General features: G+C 34.3%; 1 long non-coding RNA gene across 2 annotated transcripts; it reads left to right on the top strand.

Moving 5' to 3' along the window:
• Positions 1-327: 327 nt before the first annotated feature.
• On the top strand, positions 328-7,164 carry LOC311084648. Of its 2 annotated transcripts, XR_014606561.1 has the most exons (6): positions 328-1,453; positions 1,685-1,712; positions 1,869-2,114; positions 2,503-2,664; positions 5,993-6,087; positions 6,709-7,164. It is a non-coding gene; the product is annotated as an uncharacterized lncRNA (long non-coding RNA). The 2 variants fall into 2 exon arrangements; XR_014606562.1 differs by lacking the exon at positions 5,993-6,087 and having other exon boundaries at positions 6,709-7,163.
• Positions 7,165-17,024: the final 9,860 nt, after the last annotated feature.

Genomic DNA, 17,024 nt, shown 5'->3' with positions numbered 1-17,024 from the left:
ACTTAATTGACTTGAACGAGAGGGCGCGATTTTCTCCTCTAGCTTCTTCAGAAGCAGTCGGTTTATGGTAAGTAATTTTAAAATTCAGTGTCTTAATAGACTGGTTTTCTCTAAGGGTAATTTAATTTATTTGCTAGGAAGCGAGAATTCGGAAGAAGGTTTAATTCTGTAATAATTTTGCCTCAGAAATTCCAGAAGTTCCCACTGAGGATATTTTATATAGTGTTTCTTATCTTTACAGTTTAGTAAGGCTGTTAGTGAAGCGTTTCAACCTTAAAATAATCCCGATAAATAACAATATTTTAGTTATTTTTCATTTTTGTCTTGATTAAACACGAATGCGTATTGCCCCCCATACAAAAATGTAATATATGGCCATATATGTACTTATATTTTAAATAGCATGACATATATCTATACATATATTTGACTTATCTGAGAACACAATATATGCCTGCAACATATATCTATACATATATTTGACTTATCTGAGAACACAATATATGCCTGCAACATATATCTATACATATATTTGACTTATCTGAGAACACAATATATGACTGCAACATATATCTACATATATTTGACTTATCTGAGAACACAATATATGCCTGCAACATATATCTATACATATATTTGACTTATCTGAGAACACAATATATGCCTGCAACATATATCTATACATATATTTGACTTATCTGAGATCACAATATATGCCTGCAACATATATGAACATTTATGTGTCCAAACATGTGAAGAAAATATTTGAGTTCATCCATATATGATACCATATATCTGCATATATTACAGTATAGTATTGGTTTCTCGCATATATGGACAACATTAATTATAAATATGTGACATACATATTTGTTTTCAACATATTTAATAAATGTATGTAAACATACACTGTAACCCTTTACTGTAAATTTACAACGAATTTCTTACAGAATTGTACTGTATTTCCATAATACAGTATTAAGATGTATCTTTTACAGAACAGCTGTAAATATACAGCACATTTCTGTTTTCGTCCTGATAAATTCGTTACCATCATACTGACTGAAAAGTCATTGCATTGTGGGATTGATTTCTTTCGCGCTCAATTCAGTTCAAATGTGACGCGTCATGCGAGCAGCAGCAGACAGTAACGTTAGGCAGCTACAACAGGCAAACTCGTTTTGTCAGCGGGATTCAACTGAACAAATAATCATTCCTGTTATCAAGATAAACAATGTCTGCGAATCTGTGAGCAATTTTAATGCTTTTTTGAGGTTCGGTTCGTGTTTCAAACATTAGTTGCCTGTGACGCAGCAGAAAAAGGACGACGTTAACGGTAGCAGCTACCTGAAGACGGATGGAAGAATTTGTCATTGAATAATCTAACCTGCGCGTGACGATAAGTGGGATTTAGAGTTTGAGAAGATGGAGAATTGTTCAACTGAGTGATACGGTAAGCCAATATATAATTTTTTTTTTTTTTTTTTTTTTTTTGCGTTTCTACATTGTTTTCACGTATTTGGTTTGATTTTGCGAACGCGGTTTAACGTGGCCGCGCAAGCAATTCACTGACTCTGTTCCACCTGTTTACCAAGTAACGTTAACTTCGACATTTCATATAATAGGCAACCTTTACCATGCTATTTGCATGACGTGCATTTGATATATATTTTTTTCGTTTTAGGCTTTGTAATCTGATGGCCATTGTTAATGTAAGTGCTTTTAAGTAGTGTTACAGTTATAGTCTATGTGGTAAAAAAAAAAAAAGCTGTCAAATTCTGTCAGTTCTGTGATCGTGCTTTTGAATCGTTGTCAGAATTTTGCTAGCACATGAAAATCCATGTTCCTAATGCTGTTTTCAAATGTAGTAGGCCTATTCCTGATTGCCATCCCATGGTCCTACAACTACTCCCTAATTCAAAGAAGTTAGACGGTGTTATCCTTCAAGCAGATAAGTAGAGATTATTCAGCAAATCTCATTAATTTGTAATATGTTTTATGTTTTGGTTCTGTTGATCAAGGTTGTGCTGTCCTTTTTAAAAATTGTTTTAGGAATTTGCATCGCTGATGTCCAGCAATCTACATTTGCCAGAAAGTCCACGACTTATTTCCTGGTATGTAAACATTAAAGGGGTAGATGAAACCTAAAATGAAAAGCCATCATTTACTCACCCCACTGCAAAATATGTTTTTCTTAATTAGTGTTTTTATTTTGTTTCCAGTCCAGATATCTACAATTCTTACATGAAGAAGCATTTAATAGACACATAAAAATTGTCTTGTTTTCTTAAAGAATAAGTCAAAATTAAGTGAGTTTATGCTTAAAACAAACAAAATTATATGCCAGTGCATTTTAGCATTCTAACCAATTTTAATTTTTAGTTGAAAAATGTAATTCATAGAACTATGAATAGACAACTACATCGAACCACAGTGGAACCCACAGTAGTTATTTTAATTATTAATATTATTTATTCTTTATTTTTTTTTATTCCATTACAGGTCAATCTCTAAGCAACCAGTGCTGGATATTAAGTTTGGAAGGTCAAGGTGTGTGTGAAGGATCACAGCCTCTTCATCACTGGCCTGGCAGCGCTGTTTGCCTCCTCCTATAACTTCAGCTTGCAGTACCAGGAAGAGGCAGCACCTTGAGTTTGTTCAGAGGTTAGTCATTGGCATATTTGCCATTCATATATATATATATATATATATATATATATATACATATACATATACATATATACATATACATATATTAGACTGAATTGTGTCACTAACCTTGACTTGACAGTATTTATTATGTTGACTACTGGTATGAAAAATATGGCCCTGGTTTCCATACAGGGCTTAGCTTAAGCCAGGTCTAGGCCTTAATAAAATTAGGGTATTTAAGCAGATTTTATAATAATGTATCATAAAAAAAAACAAAACATTACTGGTGTGCATCTTGAGATAAAACAGTGGCAGTCATATATTTTAAGATATGTCAGTGCAAGTTGTTTTCAGTTGAAGGATTAGTGAAAATTCTGTCATTAATTACTCACCCTCATGTCGTTCCAAACCTGTAAGACCTTCGTTCATCATCAGAACACAAATTAAGATATTTTTGATGAAATCTGAGAGGTTTCTGAACCACGGGTGGTTCAGAAACCTCTCAGATTTCATCAAAAATAATTTGTGTTCAGACGTTGCTGTCTATGGGTCCATAGACAGCAACGTCTTTGCAACTTTTAAGGCCCAGAAAGCTAGTAAAAACATTGTTTAAATAATCCATGTAACTAGTGCAACCTTAACCCTCTGAGGTCGGCAAACGCGCCCCCGCGTTTTGTTGGATTTTCTTCACATTGTAGCACTTTAAACTTAAATTACTCCGTCATTTATGGTCATACAGAAATAAAGAAATATAAAAAAAGAATCTGTGATATTTCTACTTTTGTATGTGTCCACTTACAATCAAATCAAAACATTGTGCTTTTGAAAAATAAAGAAAATAAACAGGGTGTGCGTTCTGCCTCTCCGTCGCGGTGAACTTTTTTTTCTTGAGCACGTCTATAAACTGAAACAAAACTCAGCGAATACTTGTCACACATTTATGAGCCATATACCTTTATAAACATTTAAGTGTGTACTTTTAAATGATCGGATTCAAACTGAAAACAAATATTCTCTGTTTAAGTAATTTGTATAAAACCAACAAGATGTCCAGTATCTCAAACGCTTGCTCATTAGTTTTAATTTGACCACGCCTACTCGCGCAAAAGATATTCACATGCAAATCTCCACATGGAGCGCGAACGCGCTCATTACCTCAAAAACAAAACACCAAAACACTTCATTAGTCTCTGCTTTTCGTCGAGATTGAAAGACGCGTCGTGAGCTTACATTGGCTTTACCCCAGAAGATGAACGCGATTTGAAGACAAGAAAGATAAGGTAAGAAATTCTTACATATTAGTTTGTTATTGTTGCATAAATTTCACATTGCAGTTGAACTGTTGCTAGATATATGGTGACTATTATCATATTTAGATCCGTGTTTACTGTTACTGTGTCTGTGGATATCTGGTCAAACGTAGATATGTATGGTAACCATAATGTTTTATATTTGAGCACGATCGCGTTTGAATGTATCACATTTTGGATCGCGATCGCGTTTGAATGTATCATATTTTGGAAAAGCAAAACGCTCCAAACGGCTTCATGTTTTTACTATTATCTCATTTCATATCATCATAACGAATGGAAACATTTGAAGTAACATGATAATCAATATATTTTTCTCTAGCTTAGTTACTGAAATCTTTTGGAAGATTTATATAGGCTGCTATATAGTTATTATTTTATGCAGCACTGCGCATAGCCTATGCCTACAAGGCACAACAAACGTGGTGTTCGTTATATAATATATTGTTGGAAACATTTGTGTGTGTGTGTGTATTCTGTGAATTTTAAAAAGCAATTTTAACCAGAAAAATCTAAAATGTATTCCCAAAATCGTGCAGGCCTTTCTCTTGATATCAGTGTGTTCACTTTTTTTTTTTTTCAGGACCCAGATGCCACTGAGTCCTGCTGACTTCAACATTCACAGTACATGTCTCTGTACATGAACATGGTAAAGTGAAAATCAAACACCTTGGAAATGAAAGGTATGTACAATGTTTTTAGGAATGGCACAAAGGTCTCTTTCTTTGGATCATGTTGTGTTGTAAATAAATCCAAACAATCTAAAAGCCATTCTTTTTTAAATCTCCTCATTCTTTGTGGAAGGTTGGTCAGAATGATGGGCCCTGATAAGCTCCTAATAGGGCCATTAGGGTGTGTCTTTGTCTTTCTCAGGTGTAAAAAGCCTTACATATTAATGAGATGATCCGCCCCTTCGCATATTGCTTTTTCACACAAAACACGTCGTAACAATTTCAAATCAATATATTGTCTTCTCTGAATGAGCAGTCAGGGTGATTTTCACATAGTTTTGGAGCAAATATTCTAGGCTACGTGATACAATTTTCAAAAGTCTTGTGAAGAAATAATCAGTATGGGTTTCATGACCTTATTTCAGTGAGAATTTCTTTTTGTATTTTCACAAACCACGCATAAATGTCATTATCTCAAAACTACAAACTTTTACACACATGCTGCTGATATATTATTGTAGCAGAGTTTGTGCTGAATACAGTGTAATCAGACTTTAGCCATGAAAATATCACAAGTAACAGAAATAACCACAAATGTCAGAGCATGTCAGAAAACCTCCAGGGCCCAGAAAACAGCTCAGACCTCAGAGGGTTAAAGGAGAACTCCGGTCAATTTTAACATTGAGCTCATTTTTTTTGTAAATTTGGAGTGCTGTCAATACAGAGAACAACGACAAAAATCGGTGTTGCCTACACCGTGTTATCCTCTTTTTAAAATTTGCACCCTGTTGACTTCAAGTTTTAAACCTGCTTTTAGCCTCTTATCATCCTTGATGTGTCATACAAGTGCCCAGCCATGTGAGTGATTCCTTCAGAGTGAACACGGGTGAATCTGACTGCAGTAGATGTGAAAGATCTTGTTGAAACATCTACAAATGTCCGTATATAGGTGAAAATGCCCCTTGAAATCAATTTAAGGTGGCAAATATTACCCCTTAATAAAAAATGTTAATTTCTGTCACTGCTGTAAACTGACCACTGCATAGAATATGAAAAATATGAATATCTTTGTCAGTCAGCTGTCAACAGGCCTAAACAAGCCATGGCACCAAGCACAGAAACACAATCAGTAAAATGTTATCTAATTATTATCAAGAAAACTTTGAAAATATCGATCGAGACATTTTGTCAATATTGCACACCCCTAATGCATGGTATTAATTTTGATTTCTTCGGGTCTTAAAAAGCCTTAAATTTGACTTTAAAAAATGTGCAGAAACCCTGCTTCATAATATTTAGGTTGAACCACTGTAGCTATATATTTACCAATGTTTTTACCACTTTTCTGGGCTTTGACAGTTGCAATGATATTGATATCAATGGAAGGACAAAACTATCAGATTTCATCAAAAATATCTTCATTTGTGTCCCGAAGATGAACAAAAGTCTTGAGGGTGAGTAATAATGACAGAATTTAAATTTTTGGGTGCAAACATGCATTTTAGTCTGGTAAATCATGTTGTCATAATATGCAATAAACATTGCAAGGCTTGCAATTAAGTTAAATTATTTCTGTCACAAAGGTTTGGGCTGGATTCTGGCAGTGTGTGCTCTATATAAACGGAAACTCTAAAGACTGCCTTTCCACTGATACTCTGATGGCACCGGATGAGGGGATGATATTGTTAATGAGCTGGGTGATGAGTAGACAAAAGTTGTAGAATAAAACTTTAAATCTGGCAACCCCACTTCCAAAAATTTAGTTAGTTGACAGTGCGCATGTAAACAGACACATTGAGTTGATGTATTTTACCAGGGCAGAAAAAATATCAGTTATTGATCACAACATCCAACATTGCATTTTTTTTTTTTCACAACATCCAACATTGCAATTTCTTTTTTTTTTTCACAACATCCAACATTGCATTTTTTTTCTTTTTTTCCACAACATCCTACATTGCATTTTTTTTTTTTTATGTTGTTCAGTTTTAGACAGCTTTTGTGCTGTCTCTCTTTGTCAAAATATATACACTCAGTTAATAATATTTAATTGTTGTTTTTTTTCTGCCTTTTAGACGCTTTCTTGACATCAATCCTGAACGTGGATCAAAAACAAAGAAAGGACAAGTAACTTCAAAGAAAACTGGCCAAGTTGTGCAAAACAAGAACACCACTGTAAGCCTACAGGTGTCCTCACTTCTGCGAAACCTTGCAGACTTTGAATGGGATTTCGTTTGCACTTTTATGGACTTCAAAAAAGAAACAGCATTTCACTGTCGTTATAAAGCTTGGAAGAGTTAGGACATTTTTTAATAGAACTCTGATTGTATTCGTCTGAAAGAAGAATGTCAGATACACCTAGGATGACTTGAGGGTGAGTAAATCATGTGCTAATTTAAATTTTTGGGTGAACTATTCCTTTAATTAAGTGCTAACTGTTACCTGTTTGTTGTTAAGTGTTAAAATTGCATTTTATGTTTAAAAAGTAATTCAGCCAACATGTTCACAGAAGGCAATTTAACTAAATAAATGTTTTAAAACCCAGAAGATGTTGTTTTCTTTTTCCTAGTGTGACTACTCTTATGAAACCTTAAAGTATAATATTTTAATTATGTAATAATAAAAGCAGTATTCCCTGTAAAAATACAATTTATTGCTGTCGACAAGTTTAATAATGTAAAATGTGGTATATACTGTATTTGGTAATAACAGTGGAGTACTGTAAATGCTGTTTACTGTAGTAATGTTGTAAAAATACAGTATGTGGATGGCAACCCAGCTGCCAGTATTTAACTGTAAATTTACAGTGAAAAGTTTTACAGTGTACATGCATGTGATACTGATGAATTTTTAAAGCTGTGGCATATGGTTATGGTACTTTGTGGATGTATTTGTCAAAAATGACAAAGAAATACTATATTTGGTATTACTAGCCTATATTAAAATACTATATTTGGTATTCACACAATAGACAAAATCTCCAACTATAGGCATTTAATTTCAAGGCATTGAGATATAAGATTTGTATCCCTAATATATGTTAAAGTATGTACTATAGAAATAAGTACATATATGCATGTATAAATATATGCGTCATATATGCACGTATACATATATGCGTCATATATGCACGTATACATATATGCGTCATATATGCACGTATACATATATGCGTCATATATGCATGTATACATATATGCGTCATATATGCATGTATACATATATGTGTCATATATGCATGTATACATATATGCGTCTTACATATATTTCACATTTATGTGCATATACGGGAAAATATATGGCACTTACATGAAAACGGCCATTTTTGATATATTTTTAAATATATGTTTCATATATTTATATGTGTTTTACATATATGAATTTTGCATATATTCTCATATATGCAGCAGACATACATGGGCACTAACATTATATATGTAATTTACATATATTGACATGTATTACATTTCTGTATAAAATATAATGTATTCAGGTTAAGTTAACGTTACATTTAAGATAAGGAAACGGCAATAAGTAATAGAGATTGAACTGTTAACGTTATACACTTGCTTCTTAAGCAATAAGTGTTCAAATGAATCTTTTTATGTGATATTTCAGACGTGTTGAGGTTTTGTACATGTTTGCCAAGTTACACGACGTAACTTTGTAACACAGCTGAACGGGAAGGCGCCATATTCTTCTTCTAGGCTGTTTATGGTAAGTATTAATCTCAACTGGTTTAGTCTATGATTAATTTAATGTATTTCCTAGGCGGCAAAAAGTCCGAAAATGGTTTAAATTTATTATAATTCTGCATAAAAACTGTCGTCCTCTTTTTCGTTGACCCGTTTCCATTGAGTCCATTTATATACATAACGTTAACGTTAGTGGTTTAATGTTAACATACTTTGCTTTCACACATGAGCCTTTTATACGTTTTTTACATTTTAGAGATCATTTGTGAACGGATCCTAAACATGTTAAAGATGTGAGGAGCAGCCTGCTTTATTTACCCAGAGACAGGTTAGCATTCTTTACTAAAACATGGGTTAACTGTTACTTTTGTAATACAGCATTGCCTTGCATTATAAACAATTTTTTTAAACTACCTATTCTAAAACTTAAAACACTTATTTATTTATTTTAATCTTTAGAACCCCTTTTCTCAATACTTGGGTTACTTTGTCAAAACTCTTCACACAGTAAGCACAACAGTGGTCTATGTGGGTTAAACTGTGGATAATTTATCACTGCTTTGGCACAAAATAAATTCAATGAATATATCTTTCAATTAATCTTTGCATGATTTCTTGTCTCTTACAGACAACCATTACCAAACCTACAGGCCAATCTGCACGTTTACATAGGCTACTCTTTTGAAAACTGAAAAGGTGACCTCAGTATTGAGAAAATGTGTCCTAGCAATTGTAAAAAAAAAAAAAAAAAAAAACTGTAATATTCTAATTGTGGGTCTGTCATTTTACTAGATTGCTGAAAATTTCGACGCATTGTGTCCACCGACATTAAGGCGACCTTTTTCCATGGGCTTGATGAGTAACGAGTAATGGATTTTTGCGGTTGTACCAAGCCAAAGACATTGGAGAACTCAAGACCCTGATTCAGTCTCTTAAGGATGATGTGAGTATATGTTAATTTATTTTTAGAAAAATGGTTCCAGTGTCACATGCCTGATTAATTAAAATTTCCATGCAACAGCATAGGCGTGTTTCCACTATCGGGCCAAAATCGAGCATGCTAGTGCGCGTGCCAGGGCCTTGATCAGGCCTCAAATGGGCTTCCTCGGGGCAAATGGCCAGAGCTTTTTGGAGGTATTTTATTATATAAAATAAATGTATCATGTTATTTTATCAGGCAACCAGCTAACTTCAACATTTAAGACAATTTTCAGTTCAAAACTCACTTTAAGACACCAGCGAGTGTTGCGATTCGATGGAGATTGTGATCACTGTGAAGCAGATATATATTTAGGGTGAATAGTGGTAAAGTGGGACACTTTCTGATAATTTACCTTCTGCATAATGTTTTATTATGATCCAAATGTCTTAGCCCCTCATATGATACAATTCTAAATAGCTTAAGTGCTCTGCTCTACTATACAGAATAAAAAATAAAGAAACATTAAACACAGGATGGATGACTCTTACTCAAACACACATGGACCCCAAACCACATTTTTCCAGGTGCTACTGTCAAACTGGGACACCTTTATTGGCAAACTGGGACACTTCAAACACATTAAATTGTTATTCAAATGTAGACCCAATGAATTAAATACACAATAACAATATAAACAACAACAACAACAATAATAAAAATCACTTTTTTAAGGAGGGGTGCAGGTACAGCAGATTCTTTCCACCCCTCCCTCCCTCGCCTGTCCACAATATTTTGTATTGGGTTTAGTTTATTTCATATAAATTTAAAAAATAGAAATCTTCTTAAACATTTCTTCTTATAGGCTAATTTTATTCCACACAGGCTAAGTTTCATTTCTTATTGTTGAAAAGTTTTTTGCAAATATTGCAAATGTCCCAGCCATCCAAGCTTGTATCATTCATCTTTCTTTCTCTTTTTTTTTTCTTTTTTTTTGGAATTGGCATTGGTTTTTAAAATCAGTTTACAATTTTTGTTAAAATATCTAGCTAGCTATAACTAAATGTATGAGGGGCATACAAACAGGGAACTCAGTTCCCCCATTAGAATGACTTAAATGGCTGTCCCAGTTTGCCAGTAATACCCTGTCCCAGTTTAACAATACGCTATTGGCAAACTGGGACAGTGTCAAAATCACATAAAAAACAACAAAAAAAGATTAATATGAATGTGATTTTTACAAATTCTGATTCACCATTACATCCTATAACAAAATATATAACAATTACAAATTATCCATGAGTGTTTTAATTTTTATAAGCTTAACAATATTCACCTCAGAATGCTATGTCATTTTACTTTACATCACGATTCACTGTAAGGTTGTTGAATATGGTGTGCCACACCCCCGGAAGTGATGTCATAGCCACAGAATCTATATTTTTTTATCACATACTTGCTTATGATGAGCTCAGTGTTGATTTTTAGTAATGGAATAATTTACATGTAAAGATAGAAATTAAAAAGCTTAACTGTCCCACTTTACCCATTGTCCCACTTTACCACTATTCACCCTATATGTGATGCAAAAGGCTACTTATGCTCACCATAGCGATAATAAATACACATGTTTTATGTCTCTTTTTTCCCTTTCCCTTTTTTTCCCATTTGTTGATGCTCTTTTATATGAAATGATAAATACCATTTGATTTAGAATGATTGATAAGCACTCCTGACACAAAGTAATAAGTTAACGTCACTGTAACATTTTTATTGTAAAACATTGGTCAAATATTGATACTAGAATCTCAAGTCTTTAAGTAATGGTGGGGTTGTCTGATGTTGTTCTAGGGAGCCATGTTAAGGGTGGGTTTGAGGGAATCACTGGCCTGAAAGTGGAAACGCAACTTGATTTTGGCCTCAGTGCTCGAGGTCCGAGGCTATTGGCCCTCTCCCGGCACGCTGTTTGCCCTGGCTTGCACTGGCCTGACAGTGGAAAAGTGGCTTATGACTACTAGTTTTTATTTAAAACAATGTTTTTCATTGCAGAGCTTAAACCAATGTAGAAGAGCAGTTGTCCTTTTTGGGTTTCCTTACTTCCTTAAAGAGGAAACCTCCAAGTTCATCAAAATTTGTGAGGTATGTAAATATCATGTTTGTTGTAATACAATAAAGTCAGGGCTCAATGCTAAGGATTTTTTCTACTGGCTATCGCAGATACAAATATCATAGTCGATGCTTAAAGGAGAACTTCGGTCAATTTTAACATTGAGCTCATTTTTTGGTACATTTGGAGTGCTGTCAATACTGAAAACAACGACAAAAATCGGTGTTGCCTACACCGTGTTATCCTCTTTTTAAAATTTGCACCCTGTTGACTTCAATAGGGCAAGTGCTAAACCTGCTTTTAGCCTCTTAACATCCTTGATGTGTCATTACAAGTGCACAGCCAATGTGAGTGATTCCTTCAGCGTGAACACGTGTGACTCTGACTGCAGTAGATGTGAAAGATATCAATAAAAATGTTAATTCAGACAGCGCTCATACCTGTGTATACATCCTGTTTTCGGTTGAAGTCCATAGTAATCGACTGTCGAGTTCACGCGCAATGGTTTAGTACCTATGATCACGCGCGTGAACTCGACAATCGATTACTATGGACTTCAACTGAAAACAGGATGTATACACAGGTATAAACGTGCTGGCCGAATTAACATCATTTTTATTGATATCTTTCACATCTACTGCAGTCAGAGTCACACGTGTTCACGCTGAAGGAATCACTCACATTGGTTGTGCACTTGTAATGACACATCAAGGATGTTAAGAGGCTAAAAGCAGGTTTAGCACTTGCCCTATTGAAGTCAACAGGGTGAAAATTTTAAAAAGAGGATAACACGGTGTAGGCAACACCGATTTTTGTCGTTGTTCTCAGTATTGACAGCACTCCAAATGTACAAAAAAATGAGCTCAATGTTAAAATTGACCGGAGTTCTCCTTTAAACAATATATCGTCCAGACCAAGAAAAGTCTATTTTTGTGTTCTAAAATATTTTAACACATCACACTTTGTTGGACTGCAAAGCTAAAAGTTTTTCAGTAAAATAATTTATGTCACATTATTAGTGTCATGTTTGTTATTTTGTTTGTTTTTTTTTCTTATGGGGATGGGGTTTGGCCAATGTCTTTTCTTTTTTTCAGGGGAGGGGGGGTCTACCACATGTAGAATGTAAAGTTCTTTGGAGTAACTGAAATAATTTTAAGCTATTTTAACTGACGTGGCCAAGACCTAGCAGTATTGGTTTAAAATAATTAAAACATTAAAGAACATTTGCCATTAATTGTACTATAGATTAGGGCTGAGCGATACATCGAATTTTCATCGTCATTGCGATATGATCTCGCACAATGAACACATTGCAACAGACAGCCTGACACGATGAATAATGCCTGGTTCAGATTACAAGATTTTTGTGTCTGTTACGATAGTCACGGTGTCAGATTACACGATTTTGACTCTTGACTCGTGTCATGGACAAGAAACGTCAGACTACACGTTGCTTTCCGGCCAGTCATCGCGTGCCGTCACACACACACATTCACTCGCACGCGCACACACACACACTCACTGTCCCTCGCTCAATCACTCACTTGCGCTCACTCGCGCGCACACACTCACTGTCCCTCACTCACACACACACACACGCTCACTCGCTCACACACACTCACTGTTGCTCGCACTCTCACTCACTCGCGCACACTCACTCTCGTTTAAACCGTTACGAGGACCGTTAAAAAAATTAAACATGCTAGTCTTTCTGTTGTGATGTCGTGAAGCATCGCAGACGCAACATAGGTTGTCGCCCACCATGACACTATACGAGATGAAACGATCAAATCTTGCTTCCCGACGCCCGTTGTCGTTTACGAATCCCCACGACACCCTACGTCAAACGGATCGTGCCAAAATCATGTAATCTGAACCAGGCAGGTAATAAACGTTTGAGAATCACGCAAAGAACCTATTAAAGTACTAAGACATGGGAACAGTATAGCTAACATTCACATTTGAATATTTATCGCAAGTCGTATCGTCATCGCAATATTAAACAGTTATCGCACATCGCAGCTTTTCCTCATATCGTGCAGCCCTACTATAGATTCTATGGACTATGCAGGCTTGCCTCTGTTTAAAACTCATTCATTGTTAACCTACAAATGCTTTGTAATTTTGTAATTTTATGATTCATAGTAATTTCCCTTTTCTCTTATTAGTCAACTGATGAGGAAGAGGTGGTGAAGGGGATGAATGTTGGGCTCTTGGTGGTCACAGAGGAGAACACTGCAAACCTTCTCCCAAAGGAAATAATTGATGTGGCTGTGGTGTTAGAGGAGGAGATTGTGCTTGATGGCTTAAAGGACGTGTCAAATGCCTTTGCTGTACTAATGGGGCTTCTTTATGCTCTGGATATCACTTACCCCGAAGAGGTCAAATATACATTTGAAGTACTCCAAAAAGTGCTCATGAAAATTGGTGGCGAGGCATGTTTGCGGAATAAGGAACAAACTGTTCAGTGTTTAGTGGAAGAGGATTTTACTCTCCCCTACTCACACTCACTGACATTCTGACTTGATGTTTTTCATTCATCAACTTTGAAGACAAAATCTCAGAAACAAATATAACTCTTTGCTAGCTCTAATGAAAAGGAGAAAATCATTTTGTTCAAAGATATGCAACTTCAATGTAAGTGTTTATTTTTTATATATGCCGCATCTTTCTCACCTTTTTTACCCCTGACCTGTTTTCATGCCTGATAATTGAAGTAATCCATGTGACTCCAGTGGATTAAGCTCAAGTTTATGAAGTGAGAGCTTTGTATGCACAAAAAAAAAAAAAAACGTTAATGTGCGTTGAAGATTGATAGATTAATATTTTGTAAATATTTGTATTTTTGCACTAAGCACTCACATCACTTCATAAACTTAAGGGTTAAACCACTGGAGTCACATGGATAACTTCTATGATGTCTTTATTAAATTTCTGGGGCTTGAAAGTGGTAGTTGCATAGGCTGTCAATGGATGGACAAAAAGCTCTCAGATTTCATTAAAAATATCTTAATTTGTGTTCCAAAGATGAATTAATGTCTTACAGGTTTGGAACGACATGAGGGTGAGTACTGACAAATTTCATTTTTGGGTGAACTTACCCTTTAAATTCTGTTTGAGAAATGCTTTTTATTCGTTGAGATTTGTTATGAATAGTGGCCTGATATTTTGTGGTTTGCTTGTCAACAGTTTTCTCATTTCATTCACTTTATGAGGTTGTACATACTCGCATACTCCATACTTGTATTGTTTTATCGAACAGACAAAATATTGTTTTGAGCAAATGATTTTCATGTGTAATGTTCATTAAATGGGTTTTTTGTTTTTAATTATATTGCACTTAATTCAAGCTGATGTTAATGTCATCACACTGACATTTGTTTATTCTCACACATGCTTGACATTTATATCAGCAGCCTGTATCCTGTTGCTTTAATGTTTTTTTTTTTTTTTTTTCAAACAGCAGTTAATTCTGTCATAGGCCTACTAATTTATACTAAGATATACTTGTCAGACAATTCAATGAATTCATATTTTTGTGAATGTTATAATAAATGTTAAAGTTATGGTTTATTTGTGCTCAGTTATTCCAGAATTTGTTTTAACAAAAAAGCTTTTGTCATGTTAAATTGTGTTGAAGTTGACTTAACTCATTATGAAGTTGACTTAACTCATAATTTTAAGGCAACCGTGTAAACTTCTTAGTTAATTGTTACAACAAATTATATGTAGTTAAGTTGAAGTTGACTTAACTCATAATGAAGTTGACTTAACTCATAATTTTAAGGCAACCGTGTAAACTTCTTAGTTAATTGTTACAACAAACTATATGTAGTTAAGTTGAAGTTGACTTAACTCATAATGAAGTTGACTTAACTCATAATTTTAAGGCAACCGTGTAAACTTCTTAGTTAATTGTTACAACAAACTATATGTAGTTAAGATTGCGTTGAGTTAACTTAAAATAGTTTGTTCATACAATATTGAATTAAGTTGAGTGAATTTAAATTTGTAAGTTAACTTAATCCCTTTGATTGCTTGAATAAGTTGATACAATATTTAATCCTAAGTTATGACAACAACAAAAAACGTTAAGTTAAAAAATAATCTTTGATTCAAATAACAAAATAATAGTTGAAACAACAAAATCACTTGTTGTAAAAACTCACATTTTTAGTTTCAATGAACTCAAAATTTTAAGGCAACCAGGTAACTTACTTTTTTTAGTCAAACTAACAAATCATTTTTTACAGTGTAGTGTTGGTTATGTTTTGACATAATCATGCTGTGATCTGAAAAATGAAACTTATTGAGATAGTTTGGTGTAACTTGTTAGCAGCAGCTCTGTGATTCTACAGCATATGATTATCAGTATTTTTCTTATAATCCAAAAATATTTAATAAACATTATTCTGATCAAAACACTTTCAAATGTATTTATTTAGAAACAGACATCAATAATCAGCCTGTGAATCTCAACAATGGTGACAATAATAAAGCATGTTGCAGTGGCTACCACCAATCACAACTCATTAATGGCTCCCATCATGCATTGCGGTATGAATAAATTATGATCTGAATTGTCTATGTAATTTACTTTTCCTAATTGAATATTCTGCTCGTCACCCTTGTTGAGATGCATAGACTGAATCTTTATGTCTGTGTGTGCCTAAAAGAAAGATTAAAAAAAAAAAAAAAAAAAAAACCTTTCAAGAAATCCTTTATATTATATCTAAAATTCTGGATATTTATGCAGAATCACAGTTATGCTGTAACCAACAACATAAATCAAAAACACAAAGTTCAAATGATGATTGTCATAACATAACCAACACCATCAGATCACTTCTTTTCTTTGTTCATCTGGCAGTTGTAACTCAGATACAGCAGCCAAACAAAAATTAAAGTTAATAATTTAAGGGTCAAGAGCCCAACTAAAGCAAACACCCATCACCATAACGGTGACTTACAATTTGAGATTTTCTCCTTCAGTGATTCTGCTTGTTAACAACAACAGGTGTTCATCTCTAATGCTCAATCATCACTCAATTGATCACTTAATTGTCTCATTAACTTTAACACTGCTTCAGTGTTACTTTAACACCATGTAGAGTGGGACCATATATGCTCTGAGCAGTGTCGATTTAACACTGGGGAATTTACTGTGCACTTTCTCAAAATCTTAAACACAAAACCAAATCTTCAAACTACATTCAGAGATCAAATCAAATAATGCTTTCAGATCTTACACACATCAGTCAAAATATAAAGACTACAGATCATTCATTAGACACTACAGTACATAAAAAAATGGAGAACACAATCCAAAGCATGCAGTTATAGAAAAACAGTATATTGTCACATAGTAAATTAATTTTGCAATTATGTAAAAACATATAGTAAAGGTGAATAAATACTGTATACACTGCCAGTATAGTATAGTACTGAATATTGTATAGTATTGAATGTCTGTATATTCAGCACTTGCCTACTGTAAAAATACAGTAAAAAAACTACTAATGTTAGCCAACCAGCAAAGCCAACTTCCACTCCTGATAAGCCTGCCGACGCTAAAAATACTCATATCGACTCCATGCATGACTATTTGGAAGCAACTTCCGACCCATCACAACATGTCCTCATGGAAGAAGTCTTTCCTTCTCTCCCTAT

This window comes from Abramis brama, assembly GCF_963993115.1.
Source record: "Abramis brama genome assembly, chromosome: 6".
NCBI lineage: Eukaryota > Metazoa > Chordata > Actinopteri > Cypriniformes > Leuciscidae > Abramis > Abramis brama.
The sequence above is the reverse complement of the archived record's forward strand: the minus strand, read 5'-3'. Positions and strand labels throughout refer to the sequence as shown.